The 18837-nt window shown below is 51.2% G+C and overlaps 1 protein-coding gene across 1 annotated transcript in view; it reads right to left on the bottom strand.

Moving 5' to 3' along the window:
- Positions 1-18837, bottom strand: part of Cfap77 (cilia and flagella associated protein 77) — a 120969-nt gene that overhangs the window by 31691 nt on the left and 70441 nt on the right. The gene's annotated exons all lie outside the window — the stretch shown is intronic.

Below are 18837 nucleotides of genomic sequence, written 5' to 3'. Positions count from 1 at the left end.
ATGAGGTCCTGGATTTGAGCCCCAGCACGGCAAACCAAATAAATGATCATTTTAACCTTGCTAGCAGTGGCCAGCAGAGGCTATTCCAGAAGCCTTGCTCTGGGAGGTATGCTGAATCTTCTGTGTGGAGAAAGGTGACCGGCACTCTCCAGTAGAATCACCACACAGAATGCAAGCTAGAGTTTCCTGGGGCCACGGATGGGGAGAGGGGACATCTCAGGGGACTTCAGCCTCCAAAGCTGGGAGAACCTGAGCCCATGTTGTTCACCCCTCCCATTTTCTTCCCTAACCTCCTTTGCCCCTCTTTGTGGCAACTTTCCAAGGAAGCCCCAGGATGCTACAGGAACTGTGTTCTGGGCCTGAATTGAAATCAGTGCCAGAAACACTATAGACAGTAATGTAGGGGCTCTCAGGATACTGTGACAGTCACTTCTGAGCTGCGTACAGACAGCCATCTGGATGGTCGTAGCGCTGATAGTTTTCCAACGCAGCCAGAGAGGGTTTCAGGAGCCGCTCAAACCCGAGACACGTAGTAGAGGCACAAGAGAAGCAAGCCCCCATGTTTGCCCAGTAAGGTCCAGAGGCTGCAAACCTCTGCCCCTGAATTTGTTGGATCTGGTCTGTATGGTAGCCCCAAAAGTCTGAAATCATTGCCAACACCTAGAAATATAGATGGTTGGGCCTGGGTTGATGCTCAGACTATTTATGTTTCTATGAAAGCATGAGGACCTGACTCCAATCCCCAGAATCTCTGTAAAAATAACCCAATGTGATGGAGTGCACTGGTGATCCCAGCATCGTGCGGTGGGGCAGGGGGGAGACCAGCATGTCCCTGGGGCTCCTTGGCCAGACAGCCTAGTCTACTTGACAAGCACTAGGCCAGTGAGAGACCCTGTCTCAAAAAAAACAAGGTAGACCTCTGAAGAATGACACCCACAGTTGACCTCTGACCTCCCCATGCATACCTCCCCATACGCAAATAGGATAGCCAATATTTCAAAACAACTTTTTAGATTATTGTGAACGTGTGTAAATTCTGACCACATAGGCTCTAATTCCCAGGTGGTGTAATTGGCTGGCACTGAGTCCCAGCTGCCATTAGCCCCAGTTCTGTCTTCCCCGCTGCCCTGGCACTGGTAAGCTGTAATCCCTAGCAGACCCCTTCAATGAGTAAGATTGTATGGCCGCAGAGACAACCAGATAGTCAGCCGGGACCCTAAACATCCACCCACTTCCCAGCCTATTGTACCTTGGCATGAGGGCACAAGCGGACCTGGGAGCCTATCTAAGTTGGATTCTATCTGAGAAGCAGTCCAAGGCTTTGATTCGCAGAGACAGACAGTGACTCTTTGTTCCTGCCTTCCGTACCCCTGTGGTGACTTTTATTACTTAATTATTACATGCCCCATGCCTGTGAGCAGCCTAATTTATAGCCATGCTTTCTAACGACACCGTGTGCGTAATCTGGAAATATCTACCCCAAGAGGCTGCTCCCAGCGAACAGCCCTCTTCCCCAAAGCCCCACTGAATCCATCACTTCACACCAGCTCTTCAGCCCTCCCCCAGCCTGGCTGACCGACTCAGCGTCCTGCTCTGGCCAGCCCTGCAATTCTTATTCTCTGAGATGAGGCAGTGGGGGCTGCGCCAAGGGGAACCTATGATGCCGTGAGTTATGGCCAGCAGCTCTGGCCTGGGTCCTCCATGGCCACCCACAAGCTGGCTAGTTTCTGTTCTGGCTCATTAACATGGATAAACAGGTGCAGAGGCTGGCCTGGTGTGGAGAAAACTCAGGCCATAAATTGGATGTTACCGCCCCTGCATGGTCTCCCGTTTCCGAGCTAAGCCTGGACTCACAGCCGTGGTCCACTAGGCTCAGCTCCTCTTCGACTCCTGACCCTCACTGCACCCTGCACGGCCTCCCTAGACTTCTGGGTGGAGTCCTCCTCCTGGCCAGCACATGCGCACACATGCACGCCCCCCCCCCCCCCGCATGTCATCTCTCCTTTGCGAATGGGCCTCAGCTGTGGGGTTGCCTCCTCCGAGGGCCAGGTGTCCTTCCACCTGAGCAAAAGCCCGTTTCTCCCTCCTCTGGCCCCAGAGGATCTCAACCATTGACTGGCAGCCAGGGCCGGAGGGCAGAAACAATTCTGTGCCTGTTGTGGGCTGACAGGGCCCCACCTTGTATAGACACGTGGGAGGGGAGCTCTGTCGGTAAAGACCCCAGTTAAATCCCAGAGCCCATGTTAAAACAAAACAAAGCTGGGTGTGGCAGTGCACACTTTTCGACCCGGCGCTGAGAAGGCCCAGGATGGCCAGAGAGTCTAACTGAATGAGCAAGCTCCAGGCCACTGAGACCACTCAGAAACACGGTGGGACAGCACCGAGGATAACGACTGAGCTTAACCTCTGTCTTCCACACACATGTGCACACACGGATTGCATGGACACACACACACACACACACACACACACACACACGGTGGTGGGGAGCAGGAAGAATGGAAGGCAGGTAAGAAAAGAAAGGGAAAATAAATCTTAGGCAACTTTTGACAGTTACACTTTCCTCCGTTTGCTCGGTACAAATTAAGCTGCATGTCTTATAGCAAGCTAACAGATTAAACTGTTGGAATTGGCCTTCAGGGAGGACGCCACCTTCTCACGGGTGAGTGGTGCCAGATGCTGAGCATCTCAGAGCAGCTACCAAGACAAACCCAAGTTCCTCCGCTGAAGTCCCACACCTCCAAAGAGAGTGCACAAGTGGGTATCAGTTTAAGTATGGAGCAAACGCAGGAGAACACCTCTGAGATTTAGGGCGAGGTAAAGCTATTTATTCATCTAGGATTTTGAGACAGAGCCTCTTGTAGATAGGCTTCCTCAAACGCATCCTATAGATGAGGGTGACTTTGAACTTCCGACCCTCCATCTCTTAAGCACTGGGCATGCCTGTAAAGGAATGAAGCACCATGGTGGGTTTGAGCAGAGCTGAGGCATCAAGCCCAGGACTTCCTGCATGCTAGGCAAGCACTCTACCCACTAAACCACAGGCCCTGCAAACCCCTCCCACCCCCCCACCCCCGCTGCCCTGTTCTTGACCTTTCCAGGAGGAGGTGTTAGGAACCAGTTACCACCTATTTTTTCTCTGAATCCATTATTGTTGCCATGTTACAGCTCTCCTATTTGTTTGCCTGTGTGTGTGTGTGTGTTTGAAGTTCTGTTTTTTATTGTAGAACTTTCTAACTCCAACATGAATGATTTTGCCACAGGCTGAGGCCCCTGAGGTAACAATTACAGTTGCCCTTCCTGCACACCTCTCTTTTGAGTAGCAGAAAGGGTTCACACAGAAAAGCTTAATTATTTATCCTCACTAAATGTGCACAGGAAAGGGCGGTATCGGGGAAGCTGATGCCCAGAGAGGTCAAACGGCTTGCCCAGGGTCACACAGCACACACAAGCAGTGGAGCTTGGACTCCCAGCCTTCCAGCTACAGATGCCACAGCCCAGCAAATTCTAACCAGCTTTCATCAAGGGCAGTTGTTAAGGATGAATGAGGCTGGCCAACCAGCTACACCTGGAGGCCAGGTCCAGGGAGTCTAGCTACTTTCACAGGAAACCCTTGTTTTCTGTCACCAGACACTGTGTCTCCTGGTCCCCGCCAACCCCACCCAGGAGCTGAGGTTTTAGGGGAGATTCTCAGCTGTCCCCAGCTGACACCCATAACTTCCGGCTGCCCTCAGGATGCACTGCCCCTTTTCCTAAGGCATCCTCTCAGCTGACCCCTGTTTTCCTGATTCCCAAAGGGCTCCCTGCATGTCCTCATCCTCTTCTTCCCAGGAGTCCCCCTTTTTTGTCTGGCACCCCTAGACCTTAGGCTGTCATCATGGCCTGTATACTACACAGGGTGGTTTGGTGCCATTCCCAATGGTGGGGGCAATGTCCTCCTTTTCCACCCTGCTCTAGTCAGCTTTCCCAGGTCACTCTCTGGGAGTCTCCAGACTGGAGTTGTACTCTGTCCAAGAGGATCTAGTTTGCAGCTCAGGGTAGCTACGAGTTCAGCCCAATACAAAATCCTAAGCTTACTTAAAACCTGAAGGGTTCATGTAGCCCAGGCTAGCCTAAAACTCACTATGTGGCCGAGGAAGACCTTGAACTTCTGATCCTCCTGCCTCTACTTCCCAAGTGCTGGGATTGCAGATGTGGCTGGGGATTGAACCCAGGACCTTCTGCATTCTAGGTCTGCACTCTATCACCCTCAGCCCTTAATTAGTTTTTGAAGTGTGTGTGTGTGTGTGTGTGTGTGTGTGTGTGTGTGTGTAACTGAGTTTTTGTCATTGGTTTGCCAAATGTGTAGGCTGCAGGCGGACAGCCCTGTGTAGGTCCAGATAATTCTTTATCCAACAACATTCTCAGATAAACACTAAGTATCCATGGAGGCTTTTGAACTCTCTGGAGTGCAGTTTCCCGGTCCACCTGCAGAGCCCAGGAAGGGGCTGTGGGAGAAGTGAGCCTCTTCTCAGACAATCCCATAACAGGATTGCTATTCTTAGACAGGGTGCAGGGTCTCGGGACAAGTATTGATGTCTCACCCGTGAAATCCTCATGACAGCAGAATCTTGGGTCTCTCTACCTCTGGAGGCTGGCCATGCCTTCCTGAGCATCAGTCATGGGCTGGAGTCATGGACACCTGTGGCTCCCAGCCTCATATTAGATCTTGAAAAGCGTGCCCCCAAGTCACCTGGGTGGGCTGTTCAAATCTGTGCCTCCAAGAAGCTGGAGGTCCCAAGTTCAGGGGTTGAGACGGCAGGGATGGCAGTCGGGGGAGAGCAGGACAGCCCTCGGGATGGCAGGGTCTGCCCAGTTACGCAGATATATGAAACTCTTCTGAATGCAGAGAGAGAAGAGGCAGAGGGGGTAGGGGATGGTGTACACAGGTCTGGGAGGGGCAGGAAGAACTGAGCCAGGTCCACTTCAGACTTGGGGAGCTTAGTGAGACCTGGGGTCCTCCAGAAAGGGGAAGAGATGGATTGCAAGGAGATGTTGGGGCTTTCAGGGAAAGAAAATATGCTCTATTTTCACTGCATATCAAGGCTTATAAATGTACTGATTAATACTGGGGCGCACGCACTGGGCCCTGCTGCTTCCCCTGGCTCTGAAGTCAGCTGGGGACCACCAGACCATGGATTCTCACGCAGCATCTGCTGTGGTGGCCGAGCCACTGCTAAGCGTTCTGACAAATCCTTTGCTCTAACCTGGAAGGAACCTTCAGAGACGTTCCTTCTGGCCCCATTGCTCCACTCTCAGCCACACCATGTCACAATTAAGTCTAATGGTGCAGAAAGTGGGCAGTAAATGAAACGAAAATCAGCTCTGGCTCCAGGTGTGCCTTGAGAAAGTTCCGATTCGCCCCATCAAATCCATCTTCAAAGCTTTGAGGTTGATACCCCAGACCGAGGCTTGATCTCCAATGAAGGCTCCGGGTGAGCACACAAGGGAGACGGAGGGGATCATTTGCAAATGTTAGGTTGACATGGGTGCAGTGTGGTGCGGGGTGGGCACAAATGAGGGCTGACAGCTCTGATTTGCCCGCCGCCTCCGTGCGAGAGCTCTGTGGATCAGAGGGGCCTTCTCATAGAAACTCATCTTCATCCGAGATGCTCATTAAAACTTTGCCGAGCCCAGAACTTGGCGGGAGCCAGGAAAGTGAAGACGCCTTCTGAGGGACTTTAGGTACACATTTGTTGAAAGGTGTTTAAGAAGGAGATTCGGGTCTGACAAACTGGATTCAGTGCAGCGCTCCGTTCACAGCGGGCTAAAATAATTGGTCATCAGTGACTACTAATTCCGTTTAGTAGCCAGAGGCGATTTTTTTCTTCCTAGAAAATCAATGACAGCACGGAGGCCTGTTCAATGTGATTCCACTCCAGATGGGCCCTTCTTTCACGCTTGACGCCTCTTCCAGTGGAGACAGCTATTTTGTTAAGATAAAATTAAAATCTGTCCCTAATACGCCAGCGGCTTGCTGCTCCTGCGGAGCCAGGAGCTGTTGGCGTGGGCATTCACGCAGCCTCAAGGGGACGAAAGAGTGGACAATGTGCCAAGTGTGGTGGCTCATGCTTGGAAATCCAGCGACCGGGAAGATGAGGCAGGGGGATTGATGCAAATTTGAGGCTAGTCTGGTCTACATACGGAGCTTGAGACTAGTCCACATAGCATAGATCCTGTTTCAAAAATAATTTGAAAAAGAAAACTGGACAGTGTCCTCCATCTGGGCCCTGTACAGTCCACAGCCCTGACTGTGAGTCACGCACTTGCCCTCCCTCACTCCTGGAACTCATCCCAGACCCAGGTATGGGCCGTGGTGCCTTTCTCCTCTTCACATCTGAGGCTACAGCAGCTCATGGCGTGGCTCCCCAGGGACTGTAAGGGGATGTTCACTGAGGACTTAGCTTGTGTTTAAAACTCTGGCAATCAAGCCTTCCCCTGCAATAGTCTTCAATTTCTTCCTTTGTAACTTGTCTCAAGGTCTGGGGAGCTGGCTCAGTCAGTGACATCATGAGGACCCAGGTTTGGTCCCCGAAACCATGTGGAAACCATGGTGGCACATACGTGTCATCACATCACTGAGGAGGTAGAGATAAGACTATTCCTGGAGCTCAAGGGCCAGCACTCTCTCTCTCTCTCTCTCACACACACACACACACACACACACACACCATACAGAGATGCTCCTCAGACACAATATTCACACATACACACACTCACACACATTCTCTCTCACACACACATACACACACATATACTCACATTCACAACACACACATACAAACACATACACATATATTGTCCAGTCCAGCCAACTTATCCAGCCCGTGCTTGAAAGGGGGACTGAGGACTGAGGAAAGAGATAGACAAGAAACAGAAGACAGAGTCGGAAAGACATCCAGTGAATACCGTGATCCACCTCAAGTTTATTGCTCCAAGTTCTTATATCCTGCGGTCAAAGGGGGGCAAGGCAAAAGACATCCTTACCATGCGACAAGAAACAAACAAATGCAATTACCCCCTTGAAACCCGAAACATCAAGTAAACACACTCTCAACCAAATATCCTGTTATTTAGGTAAGACATACGTTAGCTACACTTTATGCCAAATATTGTTGTCTAGGCAAGGCATACAGTAGCCACAGCTTAGGCCAAACATACTGTGGTTTAACCATGAAAGAGCAATAATAGGCTCAAACTCTCTGACCTTAAGTCCAGATGGAACGAAGCCACTTCTACAGGCCTCCACAATATATGAACACACACACACACACACACACACACACACGAATTTCCATCAAGATAAGTGCAGCACCCTTGCAGTATTAAGATTTAACACAGACTCCATCCTGAACATTCCTAGCCCAGCTTTCCCTGACCATAATATCTTGCAACCCTGTAGCAAAACATCACACCCAGGATGGTGGCATTGCTATGGCCCACTGGCATTATTTGAGTTTTATTGATTTTTTACCTGTACATTCTTTTTTTGTTGTTGTTGTTTTGTTTTTTTAAGACAGGGTTTCTCTGTGGCTTTGGAGGCTGTCCTGGAACTAGCACTTGTAGACCAGGCTGGTCTCAAACTCACAGAGATCCACCTGCCTCTGCCTCCCGAGTGCTGGGATTAAAGGCACACACCACCACCACCCGGCTTTACCTGCACATTCTTATCTGCAGGTTCTACCTCTCTGTAGGTTCAATTGATCATAAACCAAAAATACACTTTTTTTTTTCTGTTTGACATTCCCACATGTCAGTATGTGTCTGAGGTGTAGAGCAAGAGCCTTGGCAGGAGAGCATAGTTCAAGACCTGAGCAGTACAGTAAGACCATTGCTCTCATTAAAAAAAATTATCTGGTACTGTTGTTAGGTGACGCATGAGCTTGAGTTTGGCACAGTCTCCACTACTCCCTATCACTGTACCCAAGGCTAGCTTCCACCATTCATCTGCAACATCATGGCCTTATAACCTGGGTCTCTGCCTCTTATACAACATAAATACTTCATGTCGCTATCTTCTCAAAAGCTCGAAGAACGATTTAGAGGTGAATTCACATCTGTGTTTCTGATGTGTGCAGAGGCTGCATTAGTCACACTGAGAGATGCAGAATCAGGACCCATGGGGTTAAGCAATGGACACAGGAGCAGAGGATTCAGTGCTGTTAGGAGTTTTTGAGTGCTGAGAGAGGTTTCCATCATTTGTAATGGTTTAAGTGTGTATACACAGTTCTCTTGTTGAAAACTTGATCCCCAGAGCTGGAGAGGTGGCTCAGCCATTAAGAGCACACATGGGTGTCAGTCATCCTCCAGATGATTGCTCTCCCAGAGGACCACGGTTCAATTCCCAGCACCCACACTTGGCAATTCACACCTTTCTGTACCACCAGTTCCAGGGTCTGACACCCTCATACAGGCGTAAATTCAGGAAAAACGCCAATGCACATAAATTTAAAAAAAAGAAAAAGAAAACTTGACCCCCAAATTCACAGATTGATGACGTTTGAAGGTGGGTTCTTAAGGTTAAATAAGGTCCTGAGGTGACCCCAGAGATGGCGCCAATAGCTGTAAAGGAAGCCAGAGCCAATGCTGCCTTGTCTCATGTGGGAAGCCCTTAGCTCCCTGATATGGAAGGAGGGGCCTTTGCACATGCTGGCACCATGCGCAGCTCAAGCCCCGTGCTGTTCACAGGGCCCCACCTCAGCCACCATAGAGCAGGCACTGGAGTAGGGGAAGGATGGAGAGCCCTTAGAGGTGGCTAAGCAGGATGAGGTAGTCCGTGTGTCTGTCTGGCGCAGGAGGTGAGTTGCAAAGTCCCAACACACTTTCAGGAACCCATGAAATGTTTTGTTTTTCATTTAAAAATCAGCCTGGAATCTATCTCCCCCTGCCCCAGCAGAACCAGAAAATATGATCACAGGCTTATGTGAATGGGAGAACGGCTCTGGAAGGCTCTGGAATGTCCTGGGACCCACAAAAGCCCTCCCATAGGACTGAGAAAGAGGGTGGCCACTACTCATTCCTCCAACACATGCCAGCCCACGTCATCACCTCACTTCTGCTGCCCAAACCGGTGACTGTCAGGGAATGTGAAGTGGGCAGAGAGAAGGTGGCCCTGGAGGACGACTGAGGCCGTCAAGTCTCGTAAGAGCCAGGACCTGAAACAGGGCAGTGGGCGCACACCCTTAATCCCAGCACTCGGGAGCAGAGGCAGGCGGATCTCTGTGTGTTCCAGGCCAGCCTGGTCTACAGAGCGAGTTCCAGAAGGGGCTCCAAAGCTGCACAGAGAAACCCTGTCTCGAAAAACCAAAAAAAAAAAAAAAAAAAAAAAAAAAAAAGAAAAAGAAAGAAAAGGGCAAAGGGCTTGGACCTGAATTTGAGTTAGAGTTCAAGTAAAAGAGCCAAGTGTTGGGCTTGTGGGGCTCACACTTTATCCCAGTACCAGGGGAAGTAGAAACAGCAGATCTTTCAGGCTCCATAGCCAGCCAGTTTAACCTACTCAGCCAGTGAAAGGCACTACCTCAAGAAAACAAGGTGGGCCGGGCGGTGGTGGCAGAGGCAGGTGGCATCTCTGTGAGTTCGAGGCCAGGCTGGACCGACAGCCTCCAAAACAGAGAAACCCTGTCTCGTAAAAAAAAAAAAAAAAAAAAAAAAAAAAAAGAAAACAAGGTGGATGGTGCCTGCAGAATGACCCCTGGCCTCCACAGGCGCGCGCACATACACACACACACACACACACACACACACACACACACACACTCACTCACACACACGCATGCAGAGATACCTGTGTCTCGGGTGGGACATTCCAACTTTCTAGCCTGGACAGAGCCAAGGAATCTCCAATTTCCCAGGGTGCACTCCACCCCTAGACCTATGATTCTGTGCAGGTTTTGACTCTGAGTGATTCCCTGCGGAGGACTCAAACCCTGCTGGCCATCTGCCTTTTGAAGGAACTGAGGAGGGCTGGTCAGCCCCCATCCTCCTGCCTTACACCTTGACTTTCTGTTGTACGACGGGAAGGGTGGTGACCAGGCCCTGGCAGGACTCAGAGCTAATTAGATGCCAAGATCTCTGGGCTCCCAGATTACTTCTTAATTGTTTGCCGGTTTAACATAAAAGCTAATGATGGAGGGGGGAGGCACCGTCACAGCATAGTCCCGGACTTCTAGATTGTCTAGGGGGTCATTTGCAACTCGTTAACATTCGTCATCAGCAACTCCCTGGCACAGGTGCCCCCCCCCCCCCGTGTGGCAGGGGCCTTGGGCTGAAGTGGGAAGGAAGGTGGCTAAGAAGCACGTTCTCCAGAGGGCTGGGAAATTCAACGGCCGGGACTCCCGGGGGGCAAGAGGAGAAGCAACTGGCCACCCCTACAGGAAGGGTGGGAACGGTAGAAAGAGCAGTGTGCTGGGAAACGGGAACTGGCCTCACCAAAAGCGTGCGCTCACGGCAGTATGGCTTCTCTGGTCCGTGTTACGGGGGGGCCCAGTCCACCAGGCCCCAGCAGCCTCTGCACGGTACGGAGAGTAGGATGCTGCAGAGGGAGGTGAGGCCAGCAGCTGGGAGATTGGTCCCTAGCCCGCTTTGCGCTGGCCTCCAGCTCTCAGTGAAGCCTAACTGGGGAGACCTGGAGCAGAGCTGGCAGCAGTGGGGAGCCCCCGGAGGAAGCAGCCAGCCTTGTTAGCGCTGACCTTGGCACCCAACCGCTCCTGATGGATGGGGTTCGGCCTGGACAGGCCCCGTGGGAGCCGCAGACGATCCATTACAGGCCCCCTGTTCCCCATACTGCAAGCAGCAAGCTGGGGATAAATCTCTGTCTGGGCAGCCAAAGAGTCAAAGGGGAAACAGCACAGTATGAAAAATGCCTCTGTCCTGGCCCAAGCTACAAAGCCCATGAAAAAGGAGAGGAGGGAGCACCCCAAAAGAGGCAGGAACCTCAAGGGTTACCTTATCTCAGGCCACTGCTCAGGCCCTGGAAATCCAGATTCATGGAAGCCTGCAACCCTGAGGACAAGGACTCCTGCCCCTGCGGGGCGGCTGGACGGATCCAGATGCTGCCAGAACCACCACCTCTGCGATCCCCTTCAGCTTCTGCAAGGACCCTGGCTGAGCCCTCAGCCTTCCACTAGGTAAACCTGTGACCTTCCACGGGAGAATAGACCTCGGTGCCTCAGTTTCCAGCACTCACTACAGGAGCTGCCCAGAGTGTCACTACCTTTGCTCCAGAGAAAGCTGAGTCCTCAGAACTGAGCACCAGGGCCACGCTCAGAACTGAGCACCAGGGCCACGCTGAGAACTGCAACCCACTATCCCAAGCGCAGCTGGCTGTTGGGGTCGCACAACTGCATCAGGCCACTCCCAACACCCAGCCACGCTCACACGAGGAGCTATGTTCTCTCCCAGGGTCTTGCTCTGCCTCCCGGAAACCTGTGTGTACAGTCATCGTGGAGGGAGGCTGGTTTAAGCCTGGGATCGCCACCAGCTAGCTCTGTGGCCTCGGTCGGTTTCCCCACTGACAGGATAGGGAGGTTAGTTCCCATTCACTGTGAGTAGTTAGTGAGACGGTGTATAAGGGGGTGCTCACTGCTGCACCCAAGGGTCATGTAGGGAAGACAGTGGGAATACCAGCAGGGCTGAGGCCCCCAGACCCAGGGGTCCTCCTGTAGGTCTCTGAAGCCCCTCCGTTGTCTTTGTCGTGGCCTCGGGGAGTTGAGTTGCGGCCAGATGTGGTGTCTCCTCTGCATCTCTTCCCAGTCAACAGCAGGACTCCATTCTTGGTACTCCCTCCCTGTCCCACACCCATCCTGGCAGCTCCCCTCTGGCTACTGTCCTGTTAGGGGGCTCTAAACTTATAGTGCCATCATCTTCTACTTCCTTCTCCTCCTCCTCCTCTTCCTTCTCACTCCCTCTCTTCTTCTTTGCTTTTGAGAAAGGGTCTCATATAGCCCAGGCAGGCCTTGAACTCCTTATGTAGCTGAAGATGATCTTGAGCTTCTCATCCCCCGGCCTCCACCTCCCAAGTGCTAGGGTTACAGCCATGTATCTCCACCATGCCTGGTTTACCCAGTGTTGGGGGTGATCAAACCCAGGACTTTGCCCATGTCGGGAAGCAAACTAACATTGAACCATTGTCCCCAGTTCTGCCTGGCGTTTTTGACGTGAGGCTCCAGGTATGAGCCGAGCAGCAAGTGAGTCACCCTTGTTTTTCTAATTTCTTCCTCTACTAATGCAGCCAAGGGACGCAGTGTCCGAGCCACACCGTACTGCTCACCCATCAGCAGAGCCTGTGAGTGACACAGGAATGCCTGGCCATTCTGTCCCTTCTCGAGTCTCAGGCCGGCTAAACTTTCAGTCACTGTCTTGAAGCCTGAAACAGACCTGGACCTCGTTTTTTTCCTCCAACAACAACTTAGCCAGGACCTGTGTGTGCTAGACAGAGACTAAGGCTCTGATGTCATCTTTCTTTATTTGCTGTGTTGGGGATGGAACCCAGGTGTCATTCACAATAGGCCCGTGTTCCCCAGCCTAACAATGACCGTGAGTGATGAAACTGAGACTGTCTCAGTGCTCTTGCGCCTGAGCAACCAGAAGGGAAAGTCTGCCCGAAGCCGAGGTGCAGTTCCTGTGATGTGAGGCACAGGATCCCAGAGAAGGACCCGCAGTAAAAGCTCCTCCCAGCTCCCAGCTGGGCCTTCCCAGATCTCTTGGCTCCCCCTTGTGGTCAGCCAGGCCCCTCGACAGCCACAGGACCCTGCCTATGACAGCTAAGCATCTCCTCCCCTCCCTGGACTTTGGGTATCTGGCTTGGATTTGGGTATTGGTTTCAGTAGAAGCAAAATAAGGCAGTGTGATTGATGGGCCCACCATAATTTTGATAAATAAATCAGCTTGGCAGGGAGATTCACAAGGCCTGTCAGGCGGGAAACATTTATTTAACTGCCTATGAAACTTCTCCCATTCTTCACTCTTGTCTCCTCAGGCTGGTGATGCCTGAGAACAGGGTGGACGGCACCCGCAGAAAGTCAAGGTAACAGTCCCTGCTTCTCATTCCTCCACCCCCCCCCAAAACTCTCAGCCCCCCGATCTGTCTGTCCAGATCAAACTAGCTGGGTGAGCCCAGACCTCTGTGGAAGGAGTGCATTGCTACAGGCTGGATACTTGGATCTCAGTGTGGTCCTCTGATCATGCATTCACTCAGCCAACAGCTAAGAGCCTCTAGTCAGAGCTGGAGAGAGTGAAATGGGCAGGGGCAGGCCTGGAGCAGCCAGTGTGGGGAAGCCTTGGAATGTCCCCCTCACAGAGTGAGACTGTTGGATGTGGGAGTCACAGAAACAGGAAGGGGAAGGAATGACGTGTGTGGTGTGGTCCCTAGCCTAGGACTGAGCTGGAAGGTAGAGAGCTTTTAAAAGGTAGAGCCTAGCTGCGGTGGTGGCGCATGCCTTTAATCCCAGCACTCGGGAGGCAGAGGCAGGCGGATCTCTGTGAGTTCGAGGCCAACCTGGTTTACAAAGGGAATTCCAGGACAGCCAGGGCTGTTACACAGAGAAACCATGTCTCAAATACATAAATAAATAAATAGATAAATAAATAAAATGTAGACCCTAATTGGATTCCAAATATACCTCTCCCCCTCCCAAGCTGGTTAGCAGGTGATGTGCCACACTGGGGGTTGAAGGGACCTCACTTGAGCTCCGATACATTTAAATGGAGTTCAAGGACTTTCAAGAAATGCAACCTACTGTCCTGATTCCAGGGGAAATCCCAGCATCATCCTCAGTCACGTTACCTCTACCTGGTGTGTGTTAGTGCCTCTGTCCCTCTCATGGGCATTCAGAGGACACCAATTCCCAGTCCCACTGCAGAGCGGCCACAGGCAAGCTAGTCTGCCATTCTGACCCTCTGTCTCCTCTCTGAAAACACAAGACTATAAAGATTCTAAACACACACACACATACACACACAGGGTGAGGATGCAGATAAGGGTTTCCAATATGGAACAGTGACAGTGACAGACAGGTGTGTGTACAGTTCATCTGGGCTATGATCGGGTACCCTTTGCTCACTGAGGGATGAACCTCCCACTGGTGACTGTCCCTGAGGCTGGCATGAGGCAGAGCGGTAGGAGAGCCTCAGCTGCCTGGACTCTACCAGCTCCGGCTCAGACTGTTCCCTGGCTCCACGTCTCTAACTAGCTGTTACTGAGAACACAGGACCAATTAGCAGCCGGAACAATTAAGATATGCGAGGGCATGGGCACCCCCTCCCCGCAAGCCCTTATTAAAATGCATCAATAATTAAGCATGCCTTTAATAGCTACATTTCTGCCTACAGACATGTCTCTGTGCAGGCCTCAGATGCAGCATGCTTTGAGCTCTGTGTTACGGCCTTCTGTACTGGTGATGAGGTTTGACAGTCCCACCCTACTGGAATGCTGGCTTGGGACAGTGAAGGGGAGCTGGAGAATTCCCAGGGTTTCACGGCTGTCTGGCCGCAGAGGTGAAGCCTTCCCAGCTGGGGCCAGACCCTGTACAAACCCTCATGTTCCTCTTTGAGACAAGGCCTGACCCTCCCTCTCAAGGCCGCGGGGTGTATAGGCTGACCCTGCCACAGTAGTTAGCTTTGTGCATAAAAACATCCTTGATGTCTAAGTGTTGCTTCAAAGGACAAGAAAGAATCGTGAGCTAAGAGATCAAGGGTAGAGATGGATGGTGGGACAGCTGTGATGTCTGCACTGGGTGCGGGGGGAGGTGGGAGGCAGGAGGATCAGATGTTCAAAGCCATCCTTGGCTTCATAGCAAGTTCAAGGCCAGCCTGGGACACATGTGATGCTATCTCAAAAAATAAAGCAACTGTGGGGTCTTCGCCAGCAGGTCCAAGCTCTGATGCCAGAACAAGACACGTAAGACAGACCTGAGAGAGGCCAGGCTAGCAAGGATGGGATACGTGGAGGGCATGGGTTCCATCCAAAGCACAGCCAGTGGGCTGGTGAGACCCCACTGTCCAGGCCTCTGTTTGTCTAGAAGGGCAGGAAGTCCAGTCTTTATGTGCAGTCCTGCCTTCTTTCCTTTTAATGAAGAAACCCATTCAAACTTTAAAAACTGTGTGTGAGATGTGTGTATGTGGGGTGTGTGTGTGATGTGGGTGTATGATGTGTGTGATGTGTGGTGTGTGTGTGTGATGTGTGGTGTGTGTTTGTGATGTGTGTAGGTATGATGTGGGTATGTGATGTGTGTGTGCAATGTGGGTATATGATATGTATGTGTGATGTTGGTATATGATGGTGTGTGTGTGTGAGATGTGTGTATGTGTGGTGTGTGTGTGATGTGGGTGTATGATGTGTGTGTGTGTGATGTGGTGTGTGTGTGATGTGTGTAGGTATGATGTGGGTATGTGATGTGTGTGTGCAATGTGGGTATATGATATGTATGTGTGATGTTGGTATATGATGGTGTGTGTGTGTGAGATGTGTGACGTGGGTGCTCACTGAAAATGTCATGGCACAACGTGGAGGTCTGAAGACACCCTCAGGTGTTGGTCCTTGCCTTCACCTTGTTTGAGAGATTATCTTGCTTGCCACTGCCTGTATCAGGTTAGCACACCCTGGAGCACGTCAGTTTCCTCCCCTCCCTGTGGAGTGCCGCAGGTACAGATGCTTGTCTGGTTTACATGGGTTCTAGGGTCCAAATTCAGGTCTTCACTCTTTCCTAGCAATTCCTGAGCCATCTCTCCAGCCCTCCCTCCTTTTTAAAAATTGTTACACGAGACAAGGACACCCCTCTGCCTTGTCCCCTGTCTCTCCTCCACTTATGCCCATGGGTCATGTGACCCCGTCTTCCAGATGCCTGCTCAGAGCTCTGCTTTTTTTGGGGGGGAGGGGTGGGTAGCTGCTCCAAGACTGGTGATTGCAAGGCTCCTCTCCTGCTTAGATGTAGGAATCTCGCCACCAAGAAAGTAACTGAGGGATCCCAAAGCTGGGCTTTCTTGGGGGCCTCTGGAAAAGGGGGACACACCCCTGGGAAACAGAAGGTGGGGTCATATTCCGCCTTTGCACTCTCCAGGATCCCTTGCGGTTGCCTTAGCTTAGCGCCCTATTTCCCACGTGGCTTGTGCGTGTATAGTCTGTCTGAGACGTTATTTTAACACATCTTAGAGGAATGTAGGTGCTGCTCATTTACTTCATTATTTATTTATTGGACCAAATCACTGCAACAATTCTTGTGCGTCGAGTGTAATCTGATTTGGTTTTCAACATGCTTTTAAAGTAAAGAAATAAATACAGGGGAGGCCTGTTAAAGGTGCTCACCAGGGAATGGGCCTTGAACCCATAACTTTAAAGTAATAGCCCCATTACAGGGTGGGGCGATGGGTTTTTAACTGTTCCCAAGCATCTAAGTCAGAAGGGTGAGGTGCTCACCACACAGTCTGGGCAGCTCCAAGCCCTTCCCGAGGCCATTTAACCTCCATTTACAAAGAAATAAAGCGAAATTGATGCTGATCAGGCTGGCTAGGGGATATTTCTGATCCATAAAAGCCCTCTGCCTGCAATTTGTGGAGTGGCCCTGTCACATGGGAAAGGCCTCACTGATAAAGATGGAGCTTTATGGCCCAATACTCACGGCTAACAGCAACCTAATGCCACATTTTCATTTCTGTGCAATTAATGTTAATGTCGACTACGAAATTGTCATTAAATACCATTTTAAAATCCATTCAATTTGCATATGCAAAGCTCATTTACCATCACAGGAGATGCAGCCAGCCCTTCATCACGCCCTTGGCCTGGAATTGTGGCCACTCTGTTTTATAGCAACTTAAGAGTTTTATATTGGGATCTTATGATAATGCATGGCCTTTTTGAGCCCAGCTGACTTGAAGGATGGAAAGCCGAAGTTCCCCAGGGACCAGAGGTTCTGTGTGTCTGAGACAAACCTACATTAGAAAGCGGGGACCCCTAGGGAGGAGCCTCAAATAAGGAGCCTGCCACCTGACTGTAGGCCTGGCTCCGTTAGCAGCAATGCTGTGTGACCTTGGGGCGCTCTTCTCACCTCTCTGAACTTTTCCTCTCCTGTTTTCAATAAGATCTCCCAGCCAAGTGATTGCTTATATATGTTCTAATAGTAAATGTTTCAAAATAGAAGAATTTTACTTAAGAATCTGGGCCAGCCAGGCGGTGGTGGTGGTGGTGGTGGCGGCTCACGACTTTAATCCCAGCACTTGGGAGGCAGAGCCAGAGGGATCTCTGTGAGTTCAAGGCTAGCTTTGTCCACAAAGCAAGTTCCAGGACAGCCAGGGCTGTTACACAGAGAAACCATGTCTCAAAAAACCAACAACAAAAAGAATCTGGGCCAGGCTCTGACTTGCATGAATTTGGGGAGGTCAGTTAACCCCTCCCAGCTTCCTGTGGGTAGATAGGACCCCTAGTAGTCTCCAGTGAATATCTAATGAAGATTTACAGAAAAAAATGGGGAGAGAGAATGAGGTCACTGGTATGGCTCCCCTATTATGCAGGAGGAGGAAACAGAATTCCCAAGTGAAAAAGATTGTCAAAACTCAAGGCCCAACAATCACATTCTAGAAGCCCGTATATAAAACAGGAGAAAGTAGGAAGAAGTTCAGAGAGGTAAAGAGAACTTCCAAGGTCACACAGCAGATGGCTCACTGAGCTGCGCTCAATCAGGCTGGCAAGCTGCCTGCCTAGTGCTCCCTCCTTTGGGGAATTGGGAACAGACACAGAACCGAAGCTGACTCTTGACCCAGACTTCCCCTGATACCAAACTGTCTCGAGGACTCCAGGATGGGCTGCTGCAGGAATTCTGTCACAGCTCGGCTGACCAATTCTGAGGGACCCCTTGGCCCAAGGGCTGGAGTTAGAGAAGAAGATATGTGACCCGAATACCCAAATAAAAGACCTAAAAGGCCTGAGCAGGGCAAAGGTCACGCTCTTGGACCTGTGGGGAGCTTGCTGAAGTCAGGGCTTGGTGACCTTCCCCAGACCTTCCTGATTGCCACTGGGGATGAGAGGAGAGGCGGCCTTGCAGCCTCGTTCTGTGTTGTGAGTGCACTGCACTGTCTGCACCTGTTAATAAGCCTAACTTGATTCCAGAATTCCACCCCTCGTCAGTGGGCTATCGTGGAGACTCTACGGTCTGCAGGGACAAGGTGAGGAGGGCACCTTTGCGAGAAGCTGAACTGTTGTGATCCGGAACCCAGGTGACCGGTCAACTCTCTCACGAGCCTCACCACCACCACACCCCAGGCTTTAAGGGTGCTGTGCACAGAAACGCACTTCCAGTGGGCCATGGTGGGCCAGTGAAAAGGGGCTGCCAGACTGGACTCTGAAGAATTGAAGCATTTTCCCCAGCAAGATGGTGTGACCTGTTAAAGCTGCTCCGGGTGTTAGATATTCTACAAGGCTGACTGACTGACCTTCGAGACGGCAGAGGAGTAGGATGTCGCAGGCCCAGAGACAGGCTATCTTGGGCTAGCGTTAGCCTCATTGCCCACCAGTGTCTGAGCTAACCTCCTTTCGTAAGGTCCACACAGACACCCCAAAGCCTAAGGATATCATCAGATGGCATCTGAGGCTGAGCAGAGTCTCCCCTGTGAGGAAGCTGGTGGGCTTTGGGGAGCTGGGTTTCAGTTTGGGAATTAAACAACTGGAAGGATGGTGGCTGAGAGTGACAGAAATGTGCCCATCCCCTCTGGTTAAAGGGATAGGCCTGGTATTGAGGATTTTACCACAATAAACACATGAGAGAAAGAAAAGGATTCTCACCAACCAGCAGACAAGCAACAGGAGTG

This window comes from Mesocricetus auratus, unplaced genomic scaffold, assembly GCF_017639785.1.
Source record: "Mesocricetus auratus isolate SY011 unplaced genomic scaffold, BCM_Maur_2.0 Super-Scaffold_100004, whole genome shotgun sequence".
Classification (NCBI taxonomy): domain Eukaryota; kingdom Metazoa; phylum Chordata; class Mammalia; order Rodentia; family Cricetidae; genus Mesocricetus; species Mesocricetus auratus.
This window is presented reverse-complemented; position numbering and strand designations above follow the sequence as displayed.